This window comes from Sciurus carolinensis, chromosome 2, assembly GCF_902686445.1.
Source record: "Sciurus carolinensis chromosome 2, mSciCar1.2, whole genome shotgun sequence".
In the NCBI taxonomy this organism is placed as follows: domain Eukaryota; kingdom Metazoa; phylum Chordata; class Mammalia; order Rodentia; family Sciuridae; genus Sciurus; species Sciurus carolinensis.
In genome coordinates, this window is record NC_062214.1 from 197,537,207 (window position 1) to 197,557,111 (window position 19,905).

At 43.2% G+C, this 19,905-nt stretch overlaps 1 protein-coding gene across 3 annotated transcripts in view; it reads left to right on the top strand.

Moving 5' to 3' along the window:
- The window catches only part of Traf3 (TNF receptor associated factor 3), a 101,797-nt gene that overhangs the window by 42,279 nt on the left and 39,613 nt on the right, over window positions 1-19,905 (top strand). For all 3 annotated transcript variants that reach the window (XM_047539454.1, XM_047539453.1, XM_047539455.1), the window contains exon 3: window positions 11,180-11,303. The gene's annotated coding sequence lies outside the window, so the exon portion shown is untranslated. The remainder of the gene's footprint in view (window positions 1-11,179; window positions 11,304-19,905) is intronic.

A 19,905-nucleotide genomic window follows, 5' to 3' on the forward strand; every position in this document is an offset into this window, starting at 1 on the left:
CTGTAGGATAGCAAATTTAAGGGGATTTTTCACATTCAAGTGTGGAGACTGAGGTGGTTTCAAAAAGCTGTCAACCTGCCCCAGCTGCCTCTGTTCTAATTTGTGGTCAGGTTTCTAAGTTTTTTTTTTTTTTTTAGGTTTCTAAGTTTTAGTTCCCTCTCTACAAGTGCCAGACTGGGGGCAGGACACCACCATTCAATACTTGGTGGTGCGTTGGCCCCGGCTGATGGGACAGAGCCAGGTGCCTTGAGTAAGCTGCTGCTGGCTGCACACAGGAAGATGGGGCTGGTCATGCCGTGTGCACACGTGACTGGGTCCCCAAAGCCTGGCCTCGGGCATGCCTGGCGCACTGCATCCTGGGGTTGCTCAACAGCACCATCTAACTTGTGTTGAAGGATTTAATTTTCATGTTTTTCTAACAAAATTTATCAGTATAACCATTTTATTTGTATAAAGAATATTGGCAGAATATTTTATATTCAGAATATTGATTAATTTGGGGGATACCTTAAGAGATTTGATGCTGTGAAACAAATTTCTATTCACTGAGGAAACTGCAGGAAATCTTAATCATATGAAGCAAAACCAACATTGCAGAATAGATTATTTGAAAAACCAGTTAGATGAAAATTTCAGGATGACTTGGAACGCTTTCACCCTTTGGTTTATCTCTAAGTTGCAGTAACCGATCAGCGGGGTTCCATGTGAGAAACATGTACTACTAGTGGGCCTAGAGATTTTAGCAGGTGGCTTTTATTTGGTTATGAAGTAGACTTATTCGGGAGGGGAGGGTTTGTGAAGCACGAAGAATATTAAATTCAGAGAAATGCTACAGTAAATAATAATAAGTTTTCAATGTGACTCCTTTGGAAATAAAAATATCTTCCCCCAACAACAGTTTTAAACATTATCAGGTGGCACAGGGCAGCCAACCCCTCTCACCTGTTTCTTTCCCTCTGCCTTATTCAGGTGCACTTGGATAATGCTTTTCCAAAATAAACTAAATTGGTCTACTCAGTTCTCGTATTTAAGTAGTAGCAATTAAGTAAATAGTTATTTGCACGTTGTGGGAAAATTTGGTTTTGCCCAGGTACACTCGTAATATCTTGAAGTCAGGAGTGTCCTGAGTTCTGCTAAGGGCATGCCATGTCTGGCGCTTCTGGGTGAGAACCTCACCTGCTGGTCCTCAGAGCATGGCTTAGGAAAGAGAAGGAAAAGAAAGAGAAATGAGTGACGGGGTGTCAGCGCTCAAGTTCAAAACATGAGAAAAGGGCAGCTTCAACTGTCATGCACTGTCGATATTTGGAGACTTTGAGATGTTATTTTGCTTCTTGATATGGAATTAGTCTGTTGTGAAGGGTTCATATTTGCAGGTTGCTGAGGCATCGAGAACACTGTGATCAAGGAAGACCCTGAGACCAGGTTTCAGTCCTGGGACTGGCTTTGAGCAAATTGCTAAATGTCATTATCCTACGTACTCAACAGTTCATGGGTGGATTGGGCCATTGAGGGATCTTTTTAAGGTAACTTAGTATGCACAGGGCAGTTGATTTTAAAGCATAAATCTTTGTTTATGCTTTAAAATTGAACATGCCCATGGTGCAGCAGTCGGCATCTGTTAACATGTATTTACATGCTGATCACTCTGCCACGTTAGAGATGTCTGATACTGAGCAGTGTCAGTCTGCTCTATTTTCCTCCTCTCCACAAGGGGGCAAAAAAGGGAGAACAGTAGTTGTGGTTGTGAGGCATAATTTAATAATAATTGCAACTAAATGTATCGAATGCTTGCTGAGTGCTAGTTTCTATTGCAGCCGTGCTAAGGATGCTGAGGGAATAAGATGCATTTCAGTCCTCAGAAAACTCCACCATTCAGGTGGGAGTGAGCAGGTAGCAGAGTGAGGCAGAGGCTTGTTTGGCAGTGTGCTGACGGTGTCCTTTCAGGGCCAGGGTTTGAGGAGGTGAGTTTAACTGGGGTGGGAGGATTTTAGAAAAGATTGTTAAAAGGGTTTAATTCCAGCTGGGCACCATGGCACACACCTATAATCTTGACTTCTCAGGAGGCTGAGGCAGAAGGATTGCAAGTTCGGAACTAACCTGGGCAATCTGGGGAGACCCTGTCTCAAAAATAAAAAGGTTTGGGGATGTGGCTCAATGGTCAAGTACCCTAGGGTTCAATTCCTTGTACTAAGAAAAAAATTAATTTCAGAAATAAGTACCTCCTGGGTGCCTGGCACCTCTCTGGGTGTCGGGCCTCTGAGGTCAACTTGCTGTGGCCCCAGCTCTACAGCAGCATGCAGTGTGTGAAACCTCGGAGCCCAGTGGCATGCGGCAGATGCCAGCACACCTGAACCAAGTCTAGAGGATGCAGCCTTTGACAACCCAAGACCTAGTACAGACAGAGTATGTCATGGGTGAGGCCAAGCCTGGTGGGCTAGATTCTTGCCCAGAGGCCAGGCAGAGCAGAGTGCGTGGGAAGTATGTGGTGCTTGGAGTTTTTGTGGGTTTTTTTTTTTTTTTTTTTTTTGTACTGGGGATTGAACTCAGGGATGTTCTACTCTTGAGCTATATCTTCTTCAGCCCTTTTTAATTTTTAATTTTGAGACAGGGTCTCACTGAGTTGCCCAGGCTGGACTCCAATTTGCAATCCTCCTGCCTCAGCCTCCCAGGCTGCTGGGATTACAAGTGTGTGTCACTGTGCCCAACTACTTTGTGAATTGTAATGACATATGTTGGTTATACTAACTTCCATGAGTTCTAGACAATCTTGTCATAAAAATTATAGCTTTAAACTGGTCATGGTAATGTAGGACTATATTCCCAGTGACTTGAGGCTGAGACAGGAGGATTCCAAGTTCAAAGCCAGCATCAACCACTTAGCGAGACCCTGTCTCAAAACATTAAAAGGGCTGAGGATGTGGCTCAATGGTTAAGCACCCCTGAGTTCAGTTCCTGGTACCAAAACAAATTAGAACTTTTAAATTTCAGTCTTTGCTTCCTCACTAAATTTAATACCATAAGAGTTTTAGTTATGAAGAAAAATTTGTATTAATACATTTAAAAGCGTTTTCTTGCAGTTGTGCCTTAGAAAATGAAATAAATGATGGGGAGAATATACAGAAGTTGGCTTGTACGTAAAATTCTTTGATTCTTGGGTAGATGACACGTCTTTTGCCTGCTGAGTGCTTTCTTGTCACATTTATCAGGCAGGGTTGGAAATGAGCAGATGATTTCAGAAGGGTGGCAGTCCTGCACAAATAAGAGAGGAAGTCCACTGGCTGATGGTGTCGGAGGTCGGATGCCTGCTTTGGCCAGCTGCTGAGTGGCCTGGCGTTGTGCAGTGGGCTCTTGATGGCCCACCGCATGTTGGGAGTGTGCGGGCGCCACCGAGGGCTGTGTGGCTGTGCTGCCCGTCCACAGCAGTCTCTGTGTGTGTACCTTCATCTACAATTACAGGAAGACTTTTGTCCTCTTAATGCTTTGCTGTCTACAGAGTGCTTTTGTTTACTAATTTATATCCATTTGACACACATTTACTGATTGAGGAATAACAGGACCAGATTTATGCCCCACCAGGACTAGGGTGAAGCAAATAGTGCAGAATTTAAGGAGTGCCAAAACCTCTGTGATCGAGATTAGCAATATTTCAGTGGACTACTTTTTTTAAAAAATATTATTTAGTTGACAGTGGGCCTTTATTTTGTATTTAGTTTTATGTGGTGCTGGAAATCGAACCCATTGCCTCATGCATGCTAGGCAAGCACTTCACCACTGAGCTACAGCCCCAGCCCACAATGGACTACTTTTAAACAATCAAGTTCAGTGCAAAAATCTATGGTGTAAAAAACAACTTTTAAGTAAAAACAGGATCAGTGTTAATGATGTTTCTTTCTGCCTCAGGCTTAGCATGGCACTGTGCCTGGTACTGTCTTTATGTATAATTTTGGTATTTTGTTCCTCATGGGTTTTTTCCATTAATTTTTATTTTATCTCTGTTACTGAATTTTTTGGCACTCCCTTAAGCTTTGTGCCTGAGGCAAATCGTACCCTAGTCCCCAACCCAATTCCCATCTTGAGCAACTTGGAAACCAGATAGAACATATGGAGCAACTGGCAGTCAGGCAGGTCGGGTGTGTTCCCTGAAGTAAGGGAAGCCGTGAAAATGTGAGTGTGGCATCCCAGGTTCTTCCCAGAGCAAGAGTCTGCAGGGCCACAAGGTGAGTGTTAGGCTCTGCAGGCTTGGGTGTCTGTTACAGCTGCTCTGCCATCAGCCCTGGCTCCTTCTGCACCAGGCGTAGATCTGTTCCAGCAGAACTTTGTCACAACCGCAGCAGCAGGTTGGATGTGACCCTCAGCCGGCGCTTGCCAACCCTGGCCGAGGGACAGGTTCTGCGTTTCAGGGCGGGGCTGCTGTGCCCACTGACCTGATGAAACCAAGCAGAGTTTGGGGAACCCAAGGTAGGTAGAATTTGTGGAGCAAAGTGTTGGAGAAGAGGAACCTGCTGAGAGCGCTCCAGAGGTCTGCAGGACTACCCAAGGGCTGGGTCGTATCCATGTGTATGCAAAGAACATACTTCACAGCCAGGAAAATCAAACAGGGCTGGGAATAATCGTGCTCTGCTGCTCTGAAGCTTGCACTAAGAGTATGTGTTGTCCAGGGTGGTATCAGTTAGCTCCTCCTAAGACTTACCTGTTCATCTTAGTTCGGGAGGATTCAGGATAACTTTCATCGAGGGCATCAGATACGTTGCTCAGAGGGTATGACCTCAGTAGCAGGGCAGAATTAGCCTAAACTAATAGTCTGGAGTCAGTCCAGTTTGCCCTGACTCCAAGTGACCTGTCCACATTCCCAGAACAAAGCCCAAACTAGGCATGAAAGATACAAAACGCACTGTGGCAGAGTGCACACTCACCGTGCAGGAGGCGCTGGGTTCATGCTTAACGCTATAAGACGCAGAACGACCAAAAACAGAACAGCTTATTGTCCCAAAAGTACCCTAACAAATTCTCAGGATGCTGTAGCGGGAGCGGGAGCTCAGTGGTGGAGCGCTTGCCCAGCACGTGCAGGCCCCAGATTCCATCCCCAGCTCCACAAAACAACAAACAAAAAACAGTAAAATCCAACGCCCAGTATCTAAAAAATCTGCCCAGGCATAGATTTGAACCAGTATCACTATGTGGCCACTGTTTAAAAGGTAGAGGAAAACATGAGCATAATAATGAGTGAAATGAAAACTGTAGAAATACTGAAATAGGATTTCTCAACATGAAAAATGCAGTGTAGTCATGAAAAATGCAGTAGAGAGATTAGCAGCAGATTAATACTAAAGAAGAAAAAAATGAGTGAATTAACAGCAAAACACAGCAGTAGAAACTACCCAAAATACAGCACAGAGAAGCTTGCGTGGAATAGCAGTTTTGACGTGTAAGGCGGAGTCAGCTAGTCTAAGGTGTGGTAACCCACGCCCAGAAGGAGAGGTACAGGGAGTAGAGATGATAATTTAAGAAATGATGGTTGAAAAATGTCCATAGTTCATGAAACCATGAAGCTCAAAAAACCTAGAGCAAACAGAAAGCCAACAGCTGTGGTGGTGCACATCTGGTAATTGGCAGGGGGATCCCAAGTTCAAGGCCAGCCTCAACAACGCAGCAAGGCCCTAAGCAACTTGCTGAGACCTTGTCTCAAAATAAAAAATAAAAAGGACTGGCGATGTGGCTTAGTGGTTAAATACCCCTAAGTTCAACCTCTGTACCCCTCTCCCCAAAAAAAGAATATTGTGAATACTTCCATGCTTTTAAAATCTGACAACTTTAATGAACACAGTTATCAAAGCTCACTTAAGAAATGTATATCCTTGCTGGGTGCAGTGGCGTATGCCTGTAATCCCAGCAGCTCAGGAGGCTGAGACAGGAGGATTGCGAGCTCAAAGCTAGCCTTAGCAAAAGCAAGGCACTAAGCAACTCATTGAGACCCTGTCTCTAAATAAAATACAAAATAGGACTGGGGGTACGGTTCGGTGGTTGAGTTCCCCTGAGTTCAATCCCCAGTACCAAAAAAAAAAAATATATATATATATAGATATATATATATCTATCTATATATATATATATATATTTTCTGTAAATTTCTAAATTTTTTTAAAGTTGAATTTGTTATTAAAATATCTCAAAGAATATTTTAGACCCAAATGGCTTTACTGGCAAATTGTACTGAATATTTAAGAAAAAAAGCTTTTTCAGTAAAGAGATGGGGAATAAATTTTTATAACTCATTCTGTGAGACCAACCCCATAGGAAGACCAGACAAAAGATTTTACAATAAAAGCAAACCTCTAAGCAGTGTTTATAATGCACACAGAAGTCTTCAGTGAGTTTTTAGCAAACCCATCACACACAGCAATGTGGAAAGAGGAGGATGTTACATAATGACCAGTTGAGCGTCATCTCAGGAGTGACAGGTTGGTTCAACACTGGAAAATCTACCAGTGAGTTCACTGTAGTGATAGACTCAGAGAAGGAAAGGCCAGTGATGCACAGGGTGGAAATGTGGAAGACAGAAAGCAGGAGACAGGAGGTAGCAAGGCCCAGCAGCTGTGTGGGGGGTGGGGGAGGGGGCACAGAAGCAATATTTGAAAAAATAGATACCAAAACTACAGGGTCAGAGCACCAAAAAATGACTGGCAGAAGTAAAAAGAAATCCACACTCAAACACAAACACATGATAGTGACACTGCAGAAAGCCAAAGAGGAGAAAAATCTTAAATACATTCACAGGAAAAAGATCATCTGCAAATAGTCAGCTGGCTTTGCAGTCAGAGCAGTGAAAGCTGGAAAGATTGTGGAATGATAGTTTCAGTACACTGAAGGAGAGAATTCCATCTCTTCCAAAATAAATGTCACTTAACAATAATGAAGTACGGGTTTTAAATACATGCACACGTGCATGGTCATGACAGTAAGGTATAAGTTGCAAATATGGTAAATGGTAAATGGAATTAACGAATTGTGGTTCTTGGCATCAAGAGAAGGGTGACAATGTAGGATTTTCTTTTTTCCCTTTTCCCTTTTTTTTTTTTTTTTGAGGGCAGGGTCTTGCTAAATTACTAAGACTGGCTTCAAACTCATGATCCTCCTGTGTTTGCCTCCTCAATCACTAGGGTTACCCATAAGTGTCACCATGCCCAGCTAAAATGTTGTGTTTTAATATTGGACTTTTATAAATCAAGCTGCATATTTTAATTTCTAAATAACTAAAAGGTTAAAAGCAAACTATATAACTTTTAGATAACACTCCAGGAACTAGAATGATAAATAATCCAAAAATACACAAATAGGTGGGACTGGGGTTGTAGCTCAAAGGCAGAACACTTGCCTAGCACCACATTAAAAAAATGAAAATAAATAAATAAATAAATAAAGGCATGCTGTTTATCTCCAACTATTAAAAAAAAAACAAAAAAACAGAAAGCCCTTGGTACTGTAGAAGAGTTAAGTCTATATGTGAGTGATTACTTCCAGTGTAAATGGATAAGTGTTCCAGTTAAAAGGCAAAGATGTTAAATTGGAGTTTGCAGAAATCTAGTGATGTGCTCTTTACAAGGGTCCCATCCAGACCATAAAGTCTTAGAAATGTTGAAAGTAAATTAGTGAAGAAAAATAAACTGTGTGGTCTCTAACCAAGGCAGGGTTAAGCAGTGTCGGACAGACAAATCACACTTTAGGGTAACTCTGCTCCAACAGGGACCTGAACAACGGTCGGTGCAGGCAGTCCAGGCTGGCAGCTTCCTGTCCACACAGCCATTCAGGGACTCGGGTTCCTTCTCCCCTGTGGCTCCACCGTCACCGAGGACTTGGCACACTCTGCAGGGTCCTCTGCATTTGGGAGAGAGGGTGGAGGATCATGTAGGAGGTCTGGCCAGCCTCAGGGTGGTGTGTTTTACCGATGCTCACATTTTGCATGACCAAATTGAACTGCAGGGAAGGCTGGGAGCAGAATCCAGCAGTGTGTTTGGAGGTGGAGGAAATGGTTTTGAGACAGACTCTACCAGTTTGTAATGATAAAAGTTTCAATTCAAAAAGAAATCATAATAATTCTAAATTTGTAGCCTGGTAATATGACTTCAGATTATGCAAAGTAGTGATTGACATACCTTCTAAGAAAAATAGGCACATTTAGAACTATAGTGGAGATTTCGACCCCTCTCAGTAATTGGTAGAATAAGCTGACCAACAGAACAAATCTGTAAGCATAGATGTTTTAAGTGGATCATTTGCCTTTGTCTTATGTATACACATAGAACATCTCATCAGACAACAGCCACATGCATTTTATTTTCAAGCACTCAAAATACATTTATAGGCCCGGAGTTGTGGCTCAGTGGCAGAGTGCTTGCCTAAGCATGTGTGAGGAACTGGGTTCGATTCTCAGCACCGCATATAAATAAATAAAAAATAAAGGTCCATCAACAACTAAAACAATATTACAAAAAAAAAAGAAAGACATTTATAGAAACTGACCAATTTGGGGCTGGGGAGATAGCTCAGTCGGTGGAGTGCTTACCTTGTAAGCACAAGGCCCTGGGTTCGATCCCCAGCACCCCCCCCCCCCAAAAAAAAAAAGAAAAAAAAAAGGAAAGAAACTGACCAATTCAGGCCATGGTGCAAGTCTCTCAGATCATAATATATGACCTCTATAGACTGAAGCTGTAAATCAGGAACAAAATGATGAAGTTTAAAAATAAATTCTAAAGATGATGATTTAATGAGGAGTTAGAAAATATTTTCAACAGAATTATGGTAAAAACGTTATGTATCAAAACTTGCAGAATGTAGTCAGAGCTGTACTTAGAGGGAGATTTATGATCTCAGAAAAGTAGAAAGGCCAAAAATAAGTAGGATAAATATTAAAATGAAGGAAAGAATAGCCAAAAAAACCCAGGGAAATAGAAGGAAGAAACTAATAAAGACAGGAATGGAATGAATCAAAAGGAAAAGTTAGAGTAGGAAAGATTAGTACAGGGCCAAGGATACAACTCAGGGGTGCAGCACTTGCCTAGCATGTGCTTGGCCCTGGGTTCTATCCCTGGCATCCCCTGCCATTATCCCCCCCCCCAAAAAAAAAAAACAACAACTAAAGATGAACAAAGGCAAAAATTGGTTCTTTGAAACATCTAGTTAATATTGACAAACCTTTAGTGAAACTGATAAGTGGAAAAAAAGACAATTCATGAAATGAATAGAAAAGCCATTGTGGATTTAGTAGCCTGTAAAAATATAAGGATATTAAAAGTTGCATCATTGTGATTAATGTAAAAACTTAGATGAAATAGACACATTTCATGAAAAGTATAACTTACTGAGATCAGCTGAATAAATGGAAATTGTCAGGGTTGTTAGATTGTGTGTTGCCTTAACTGGCTTGAGCAGTTCTTGACCTCCAGGTGAACGCCTGTGCTTGCAGATGGTACTTGTGTCCCTGGGAAATCCGTGCACTTGTGAGGAGCCTGGATCGCTGGCATGGAAGGGCTACCGGGGGCTGGCTGTCCTGCTCTGGCTGGGTCAGGCTCTTGCCCCGCACACTCCCTAGATGCTCTGAGCTTCGGCAGGCCGCTCAAGCATCAGCTGCAGACTTGTGTGTGCAGGTGTGTGGGTTTTTTGGGAAAGAGTGAGTCTCTGTGAGTCCCTGAATGAGAGAGGATAACTTCACTCGTTCTGACCTGGGTTGTGCATTCCTGGGGGTGAACCAGCTGTGGCCAGGGCGACTCTTGAGTCTGACTGGACAGGTCCGACTCTGGAAGCTGATGGGTTCAGAGGAGGGACTTATGCCTGCGAGAAATTGGGGTGCAGGACCCATGGGAAAAGTGAAATGCTGGTTGGAAAAAGTAGGTCTCCACTGCAGCGATTGCCAGATGAAAAGTGTAGCTTACTAGTCATTCACTCAAGATAACTGGAAAGGCTTACAGAAAAGGTCATTCTTGGGCTGCCATTACACAGCTGTTCAGTTAGCAAGAACTAAAAAGTCTTAACTAGTTTTGTTGAAAAATTGAGCACCAGAAATGCTTTCATACCCTTTCCCTGGCAGTACTAACCGTTATAACTGCTTTGGGATATGTATGTAGCCAAAGTTGAATACATACCTGCCCAGTAGGCAAGCAGTTGCTCTTTTAGGTATGCACACTTTGAGTGTGGCCTGGCCGTACAGAAAGATCTCAGTAGTGTCCAACTTTGTTCTAAGGCGGAAAGTACCAGGGGACAGAGGAGTGAGTGAGTTATGGCATATGTACACGGGGAGTATTACAAAGTAAGGAAAATAAATGGTGGCTACAATGGCAACGTTTTGTTTGGGGTTTTGTTTTGTTTTGTTTTTTTGTCTTACCATTCTCCCCCCCAAAACAATAACAGTGTTGACTGACAACATGCTCGTTCGTACATGATTGTATTTATGTAAAACTCAGAACAACAGTCTATGTTAGGGCCACTCAACTGGGTGATAAGTCCTTAAAGAGAAGGGAGGTAGTGACAACTGTGATAGTTAAGGTAGTGGTTCTTGCAGAGGCCAGGGTTTGGGACCAGAGAGGCCCCAGCCTTTCTGGAGTTATGGTGGGGCTGGTTCCCTGGCCAGCATGGGAATTGAGCTGGGATCTATAGTAAACGAATGAAACTGTGTATTTCCTGTGGGTATGCAGTACTTGATGATAAAAGTGATTTTAAAGTAAAAAGAAGCAGGCTTTATAATGCACACTTTGTGCAAAAAAAATGTAAAAAATTCACAGAACGAGTGAAATGGGGGACGGGATGAGGGGAGAGAAAGGCGAGGCTCTGGGGAAGGAAACTGGCCAGATTATATTGTTATATTGGGTGCATGTACAAATATGTGACAATAGATCCCTCTATTCTGTATAATTATAACGCATCAATAAAAATTAACAAATAACAAAGCCCACGAATGCTAGGGGAAAAAAAGAAAATTCACAGTGTTAAAAATGTTTATCTTAACAGTATAGAAATGTAAAGTTTTAAAAATTGTATTTATATTTTATTTATTTATTGCAGTACTAGCATGTTAGGCAAGTGCTCTACTACTGATCTACTCACAGGCGTGAGCCCAGCGAACCCTGATTTTTGAAGCTTTTAATGCTTTTCCAGATGAGAGTTGACCCAGTGTTGCTCTTACTTCTAGGTGAAGGCCGACACTCCACTCCCTGGAGGAAGCTGATGTTGACACTCCTTCTCTTCTTGCTTTGCTGAAGCCTCTTCCTCCTTGGTCAAGCTTTGCAGATCTTCTTACAGCATATGACACACAGGTATGTTACTGGAAAGTTTGTCGTCTTGTTTATTTTCATTTGAAGTCAAGGTCTTGCTACGTTGCCCAGGATGGCCTTGAACTCCTGAGCTCAGGGCTCCTCCTGTGTCAGTCTCCCGAGTGCTGGAACTGCAGGTGCATGCCACCACACGCATGGCTATAGAGATTTTAATGTATATGCATTTCTTTATTTAGCTATTACTTTTTTGCTTTGCATAAAACAACCTAATTCCAAAACATCCTGAATTACTCATCTTGGTCTTTAGTAATTTCCTTCCAGCACATGTGTTTAAGAGTCTTTTACATACGTGGCACTGTGTTTTGGTTTTTGACTGACCTTTTATTTTTCAATTTTTTAAAACCAGCACTAAATTCTGAGAATAACAGATAGACCCCTACTGGCTCAGGAAAGATGTAAAATCTGAAAACCAGGAGTAGTGGCCTGTGACCCTAGGTTCTGGGTTTTCCCTTTGTCAAGAAGTGGCCACTGAAGGAACGTGCTGATGGCCCATGGCTGGATCCTTTGATTTGGGAACCCTTTACTCCTTAGCTGCCTTCAGGAATTTTAAAGAAAGCAGAATACCCTGTGTTAACTTCTTAATTTGTGATTGAGTGGCATTTTGTGCCTGAAATTAAGAATTTTAATGCTAGAACATTAAAATGAAGATAAAAGGAGTTTGAAATATTTGCATCCAAAGTGAGATTTAATACATAGCTCTTTTTGATAAATTGAAAAATAGCAAGAAAACTGCTATTTGAATTTTTATCTGTATTCACAGTGTCATTACAGTACCATTCCACTTTCCTGAGAATGCTCAGTTCTTTGAGTTTGAGGCTGGGTATCACTTGAGTTCTCTCTGTGACTTTCCCGTGCATTTTGATGCTTGGTCGTTCAGGCTCTTTTTCCTGTGGTCAGTTTTCCCTGCCTGGCTCTGTCCGTTTCCACTGGACACATCCATGTGCCTTTGCATCTCCTGTGAGCCATGGGGGTCTAGAGGCCCGGCTTGCAGGCGGTGGCTGTGCACTGGTTAGCACGTGGATCTGCTTGTGGCACTGGAGGCCAGTACTGTGCCTAGGCAGTCACTGGAGGTTGCAGAACGGTGGTGTGCTATTTGTCTTTTACTTTTCCTTGATGGATTGTCAACATTTCCCTCATTGAATATTTGGGTTAGTTCAAATAGGAAGGCAGGATAAATAAATGCCTCATTCTTCCCTCTGCCCATTCCCAAGTGATGGCTCTGCAAAGCACCTAAGAGTATGCAGTGATCGCCGGGCAGGGTGGTACTCGCCTGTAATCCCAGCCCCTCGGGAGGTCAAGGCACGAGGACCACAAGTCCAAGGCCTGCCTCAGTGACTTAGCGAGGCCTTTAGCAGCTTGGTGAGACCCTGTCTCAAAATGAAAAATGAAAAGGACTGGAAGTGTGGCTCAGGGATTGTGCCCCTGGATTCAGTCCCTGCTACCATTTAAAAAAAAAAAAGAAGAGTAAGTAGTCATCATGCGAGCTCCATCCTAGGAGCGCCACGGGAACCCGAGGACAGAAGCAACCTTGAGCCATTCAGTCCATTGCGGTGGTTCTTACAGACGCTCCTTGTGCTGCTTCTGGCCAGAGGAACCCCAGGTTTGTCCTTCGTTCTTTAGCACACCCCCTAATCTGCCCTCCTTGCTTTCTGGTCTGGAAAGCCGGCCTAGACTTATCATGTGGCTTGTCTACTTTTCTGCTGCAGACCTAGGATCACTGTTTCTCTGAGCAACTCCTGTGTAGGAGACACTTTTCTTTTTTTTTGATACTGTGGATTGAACTCAGATGCCTTGCCACTGAGCTACACCCCCAGCCCTTTTTATTTTTAGTTTGAGACAGAGCCTCACCAAGTTGCTGAGGCTGGCCTCAAACTTGGATCTTCCTGCTTCAGCCTCCCAGGTTGCCAAGACCACAGTCTGGGCAACGATGCTTATTGCTGAGGCTGGTGATTATTTCCAGACTCTGCTGAACAACCAGCGCATAACACTTTTTATGTGAAAATATGTCATGTGTTTATACTATTTTTATTTCAAATTTAAGAATACGTTTTTTTGCTTCTTTGATTTTAGATTTGTCTCTTTTCTCTTATGCTAGAAGTCGTGGTTCCTAACAATTTTAGCATCTTCACTCATTTGTTTTAACCTGTAAAGTATTAACGATTGTTTTGCAACAGAAGTACCAACACATTACCAGCAATTTGATCACTGAAAATAGCTTAAGGTTTTCTTTTTTCTTTTTTAATACAAAATTTTTTTAGTTGTAGGTGGACACAATACTTTTCTTTTTATGTGGTGCTAAGGATCGAACCCAGGGCCTCACATGTGCCAGCTGAGCGAGCTGCCACTGAGCCACAGCCCAACCCCACCTTAAGCCTTTCTGCAGTCATTCTTTCCCTTGGCGTGTATTTCCAGAACTGTGCTGCCGAAGTGTCGTTTTATTTAATTAGCTGAACCAGTTCTTCACTGTGTCACCAGCTAGTTACACAGATATATTTCTTTCATTTTAATCTCAACTTTAAGGAAGAGCTTCTTAATTTTGTTACAGGTTTACTAAACATTTTCATGGTTCCAGGTTGAAATAAAAATTTTCAGAAGCGTAGCTTCCATTCCTGACATTTTGACCGTTTCCTCCCCCTCTGTAGGTGACTTTTTAGTTTTTTCTTTCCGTTTTCTGCGCGTGTGTGTGTGTGAAGAGCGCCCAATAAGGCCGTTCTGAGAAGAGGATTTGCATCAGACCCTCCACAGCTCCTGCCTGTACAGCCAGGTGGAGACGAGGGAGTCTGCAAAAGAAATTGGAAGAACAGAGATGAGGCCAGTGTTCTCTGAAATTTCATGCCTTAGTCTCAACCTTGACTTAAACATTGACAGCCTCTCTCTACTATGGCCGTGCTTCATGCTTTTCACTTCCATCTCCTAGTAAAGCTGATGCTGCAGGAAGTGAGCCTCGTGATGCCCTCAGCTTCCACTCCCACGGCCCTGGGCCTCCAGCCCGTGGGACAGGCGTGGCCTGACCTACAGAGGGCTGCCCGCTGCTGGAGGCTTGTGCATGCAGGTGCCCTCACCCAGCTCCTCCTTCCTTTCCAGAGGGCAGGACTCTGGCCTGGGTGTCTACACGCAGTAAGGGTTGAGTGGCTGCTTTTTTAAAAGCCTGAGTCATGCAGTCGAGGGATGTGGGCCCTCCACTCGCCCGGTTCTTCTCGTGTCAGCCTAGGCAGGCTGTCTGCCCCCTCTCTCGCCCTTTTTCCCTGGGGTCTTTGGATCGGTGGTTGTGCTGTTTGGCCAATCCTTTCCTCTGCCTTCCCAGTGCCTTGGCCAGGTGCCTCTCCCACAGTGGAGCAGTCGTTTGGCACCAGATGTCACGGAGGAGTCAGTGTGCTGACGGCACACCTGCACGCGGGTCCCCAGAGGCATCCTTGCCAGCGACGGGCACTGCCCCTTGCAACCCGGCTTCCCTGGGCTTCACGTGTAGCTGTTTTGACGTGTGGGCTTCTCGCCCTTTCTTGCTGGCAGGAGCCATTTCCTTTGTTTATCTGACGCTTCCCTTTTTTGGTTTTCCCCAGGCTTTCCAATTCTTGGAACACCCTTGTCAGCAGACGCACTTTTGTTTCCAGTTTCTGGGCTCCAATTAAAACGTGGCACAACTTCAGTCATAGGAGCAGGGAGCATGAGGCAAGCCATCAGTCATGGAGGCAGCGAGGAAGGGAGCAGACCCCTGCCCACTGCTGCATTTCCAAGCATGAGCTGGAGACTAAACTTCATGGAGCCTTCCTCAAAAATTAAAGCTTTCATTTAGATTAAAAAAAAAAAAAAAAGCTTCAGGATATAATAAATTCATGCCTGAAAATGTTGCAGACAGTAGATCATCAGTGGAGCAGCACTTGCGCTTGAGGGAGCTGCAGAATCAGGACCCCGCCCTGGCACAGCCGCCGGCCGGGGCTGCGCTCCAGGTCTGAGGAGGTTTCGGCTGTACGGTGCCCTTTACTGTAGCTTCCTCTGCACTGTCTCTGCTTGGTGGGCCTTTGCTGCTCTTCTGCAAGTGTGTGGAAGCACACATTGTCTCCCACCTCATCCCCAGTGAGGACCAGCAGGTGAGACGTCAGCGGAGGCTGGGATTCCTACCGTGTGTGGCGTGACGTGATCCCAGAGGTGCTTGTGTTCTGTCACTGGGCATTGGCACCTTCAAGTTGCTTCCCCAAAGCATGCTGTCAAATGTTAGTTGAGCCCTGTGCGGTGGCACACGCCTGTAGTCCCAGGGGCTGGGAGGCTCAGAAATTGGGAGGCAGGAGGATCAGAAATTTCAGAGCCAGCCTCAGCAAAAGTAAGGTGCTAAGGAACTCAGTGAGACTCTGTCTCTAACTAAAATACAAAATAGGGCTGGGGATGTGGCTCAGTGGTCAAGTGCCCCTGAGTTCAATTCCTGGTACCAAAAAAAAAAAAGGTAGTTGAAAGTTGCCTTGAGCACCATCTTTAATGCATTTGACTGAATCTGCATTAATTTTTCTTCATTAACATAATAATTATAAGGGACTGGGATTATAGCTCAGTGGTACAGTATCCCCTCCAGCACATGTGAGGCACTGTGTTTGATCCTCAGCACCGAAAAAAAATAAAGGTATTGTGTCCATCTACAACTAAAAAATGTTTTAAAAAACAATCATAAATATTGTAGAATTTCATTTACTTACAATTGCTTCATCTGATTTTTAGGATAAAGATACAGTTTAACTATTTCTGTACTCAAGTGTAAGCAAGTGAAATAAAGGTATTTGTGTTTGAAGCAAGAAATCTCATCAGAGGTTTCCACAGTCCTGTTTTGGGAGATTCAAAGATTTGACTTGATTTCTTTCTTGCTGCTTCTAGCTACTGTCCTGTAGGTGGACCATGTGTGGGATGCCCAGCCCTTTGCAGCTTGGCAGGAACAACCAGAGGTAGTCACAGTTTAGAAATTACCCTCGCAGATATTTTAGAAAAATTTGGCCTTTTGACTTGAGGAACTTTCCCTTTACAGTGGCTTTTGGTTTGGAGCCTTTGAACGCAGCTTTCCCTTGGGAAGCACCCTCGCCAGTGTTGCTGTGCCAGCTCAGGAACTGGCTGCTGCTGGCGGGTCCCAACCAGCCTCTGCACCAGCAGTCTGCAGCCCACGCGTACCGGGCAGTCCTCTCGCCCGCATCTCGATGACTTTCAAGCCTCCTCCCCTCGGCCGTGGCTGCTCCCTGGCCTCCTCTTCCTATTCAACTACTCAAGAGGAGGCACTGGGGATGTAGCTCAGAGGGAGCATGCTGGCCCAGCAGGGGCAGTCCCTGGAAAAGAGAAAAGGAAATACGATGAGAGGAATCTGGGGGGTCTCACAGGACCCCCAGGAGGTGTGGCAGGAGGTGCAGCATGCTGACCCTTTCCCTTGGGGTGGGGAGGAGTGGTCACCAGGTGGTGCAGTACAGGAGGGGTCCTTGTATCTCACCCCTTCTGACTCTTTCATATGAAATTTTTGTGTGTGTGTGTGTGTAAAAACAAAAATTTAATGTCTCATAGTCCTGGGGGGCGGTTACAGGTTGAAATTAAAGTGCTGGCGGAGTTGTTTCTTCTGAGAGCTGTGAGGTGAATCTACTTCAAGCCTCTCCCTCCGCTTCTAGTGGCACGCTGGCAATCTTTGGTGTTTCCTACTTGTGCAAGCATGGCCCCATCTCTGCCTTCATCTTCACATAGAGTCCTCTGTGTGGTCAGTGTCCATATTCCCCCCCCCTTTTTTTTTTTGGTAAACAAATGGGATACATGTTGTTTCTCTGTTTGTACATGGAGTAGAGGCATACATTTGTGTAATCATACATTTACATAGGGTAATGTTGTTTGATTCATTCTGTTATTTTTCCCCTTCCCCCACCACCCCTCCCACCCCTCTTTTCCCTCTATACAGTCCTTCCTTCTCCATTCTTGCCCCCGCTCCCTAACCCTAACTCTAACCCAAACACTAACCCCTCCCACCCCCCATTATGTGTCATCATTCACTTATTAGCGATATCATTCGTCCTTTGGTTTTTTGAGATTGGCTTATCTCACTTAGCATGATATTCTCCAATTTCATCCATTTGCCTGCAGATGCCATAAATTTGTCATTCTTTATGGCTGAGTAATATTCCATTGTATATATATATACCACAGTTTCTTTATCCATTCATCAATTGAAGGACATCTAGGTTGGTTCCACAATCCGGCTGTTGTGAACTGAGCAGCTATGAACATTGATGTGGCTGTATCTCTGTAGTATGCTGATTTTAAGTCCTTTGGGTATAGGCCAAGGAGTGGGATAGCTGGGTCAAGTGGTGGTTCCATTCCAAGTTTTCTAAGGAGTCTCCACATTGCTTTCCAGAGTGGCTGCACTAATTTGCAGCCCCACCAGCAATGTATGAGTGTACCTTTCTCCCCACATCCTTGCCAACACCTGTTGTTGCTTGTATTCTTGATAATCGCCATTCTAATTGGGGTGAGATGGAATCTTAGGGTGGTTTTGATTTGCATCTCTCTTATTACTAGAGATTGAACATTTTTCCATATGTTCGTTGATTGCTTGTAGATCTTCTTCTGTGAAGTGTCTATTCATTTCCTTAGCCCATTTGTCAATTGGATTATTTGCATTCTTGGTGTAGAGTTTTTTGAGTTCTTTATAGATTCTGGAGATTAGTGCTCTTTCTGAAGTATGATTGGCAAAGATTTTCTCCCACTCTGTAGGCTCTTTCTTCGCATTGATGATAGTTTCCTTTGCTGAGAGACAGCTTTTTAGTTTGAATCTATCCCAGTTGTTGATTCTTGCTTTTATTTCTTGTGCTATGGGAGTCCTGTTGAGGAAGTCTGGTCCTCAGCCGACATGTTGAAGCACTGGACCTACTTTTTCTTCTATAAGATGCAAGATCTCTGATCTGATTCCGAGGTCCTTAATCCATTTTGAGTTTAGTTTCGTGCATGGTGAGAGATATGGGTTTAGTTTCATTCTGTTGCATATGGATTTCCAATTCTCCCAGCACCATTTGTTGAAGAGGCTATCTTTTCTCCATTGCATATTTTTGGCCCCTTTGTCTAGTATGAGAAAATTGTATTTATTTGGGTTTGTGTCCATGTCCTCTATTCTGTACCATTGATCCACCTTTCTATTTTGGAACCAATACCATGCCGTTTCTGTTACTGTTGCTTTGTAGTAGAGTTGAAGATGTGGTATTGCAATCCCCCTGCTTCGCTCTTCCTGCTAAGGATTGCTTTAGCTATTCTGGGTTTCTTATTCTTCCAGATGAATTTCATGATTGCTTGCTCTATTTCTGTAAGGTACATCATTGGGATTTTAATTGGAATTGCATTGAATCTGTATAGCATTTTTGGTAGTATAGCCATTTTGACAATATTAATTCTTCCTATCCAAGAACATGGGAGATCTTTCCATCTTCTAAGGTTTTCTTTAATTTCTTTCTTTAGTGTTCTGTAGTTCTCATTGTAGAGGTCTTTCACCTCTTTTGTGAGATTGATTCCCAAGTATTTTATTTTTTTCGATGCTGTTGTGAATGGGGTAGTTTTCCTAACTTCTCTTTCTGAAGATTCATCACTTATGTATAAAAATGCATTAGATTTATGTGCATTGATCTTATATCCCACTACTTTACTGAATTCACTTATGAGATCTAAAAGTTTTCTGGTGGAATTTCCTGGTTCCTCTAAGTATACAATCATATCATCAGCAAATAGGGATAGTTTGAGTTCTTCTATTCCTATTCGTATCCCTTTAATTTCTTTGGTCTGTCTAATTGCTCTGGCTAGAGTTTCAAGGACGATATTGAATAGAAGTGGTGAAAGAGGGCATCCCTGCCTTGTTCCAGTTTTTAGGGGGAATGCTTTCAGTTTTTTACCATTTAGAAGGATATTAGCCATGGGCTTAGCATAGATGGCCTTTATAATGTTAAGGAATGTTCCCACTATCCCTGTTTTTTCTAGTGTTTTGAGCATGAAGGGGTGCTGTATTTTATCAAATGCTTTTTCTGCATCTATTGAAATAATCATGTGATTCTTGACTTTAAGTCTATTGATATGGTGAATTACATTTATTGATTTCCTGATGTTGAACCAACCTTGCATCCCTGGGATGAAACCCACTTGATCATGGTGCACTATCTTTTTAATATGTTTTTGTAAGCGATTTGCTAAAATTTTGTTGAGAATTTTTATGTCGATGTTCATTAAGGATATTGGTCTGAAATTTTCTTTCCTCGATGTGTCTCTGTCTGGTTTAGGTATCAGGGTAATATTGGCTTCATAGAATGAGTTTGGGAGGGTTCCCTTCTCTTCTATTTTACGGAATACTTTGAGAAGTATTGGAATGAGCTCTTCTTTAAAGGTTTTGTAGAACTCGGCTGAGAACCCATCCGGTCCTGGACTTTTCTTTGTTGGTAGGCTTTTGATGACTTCTTCTATTTTATTACTTGAAATTGGTCTATTTAAATTGTGTATGTTCTCCTCGTTCAGTTTAGGCAATTCATATGTCTCTAGAAACCTGTTGATGTCTTCGAAATTTTCTATTTTGTTGGAGTATAGATTTTCAAAATAGCTT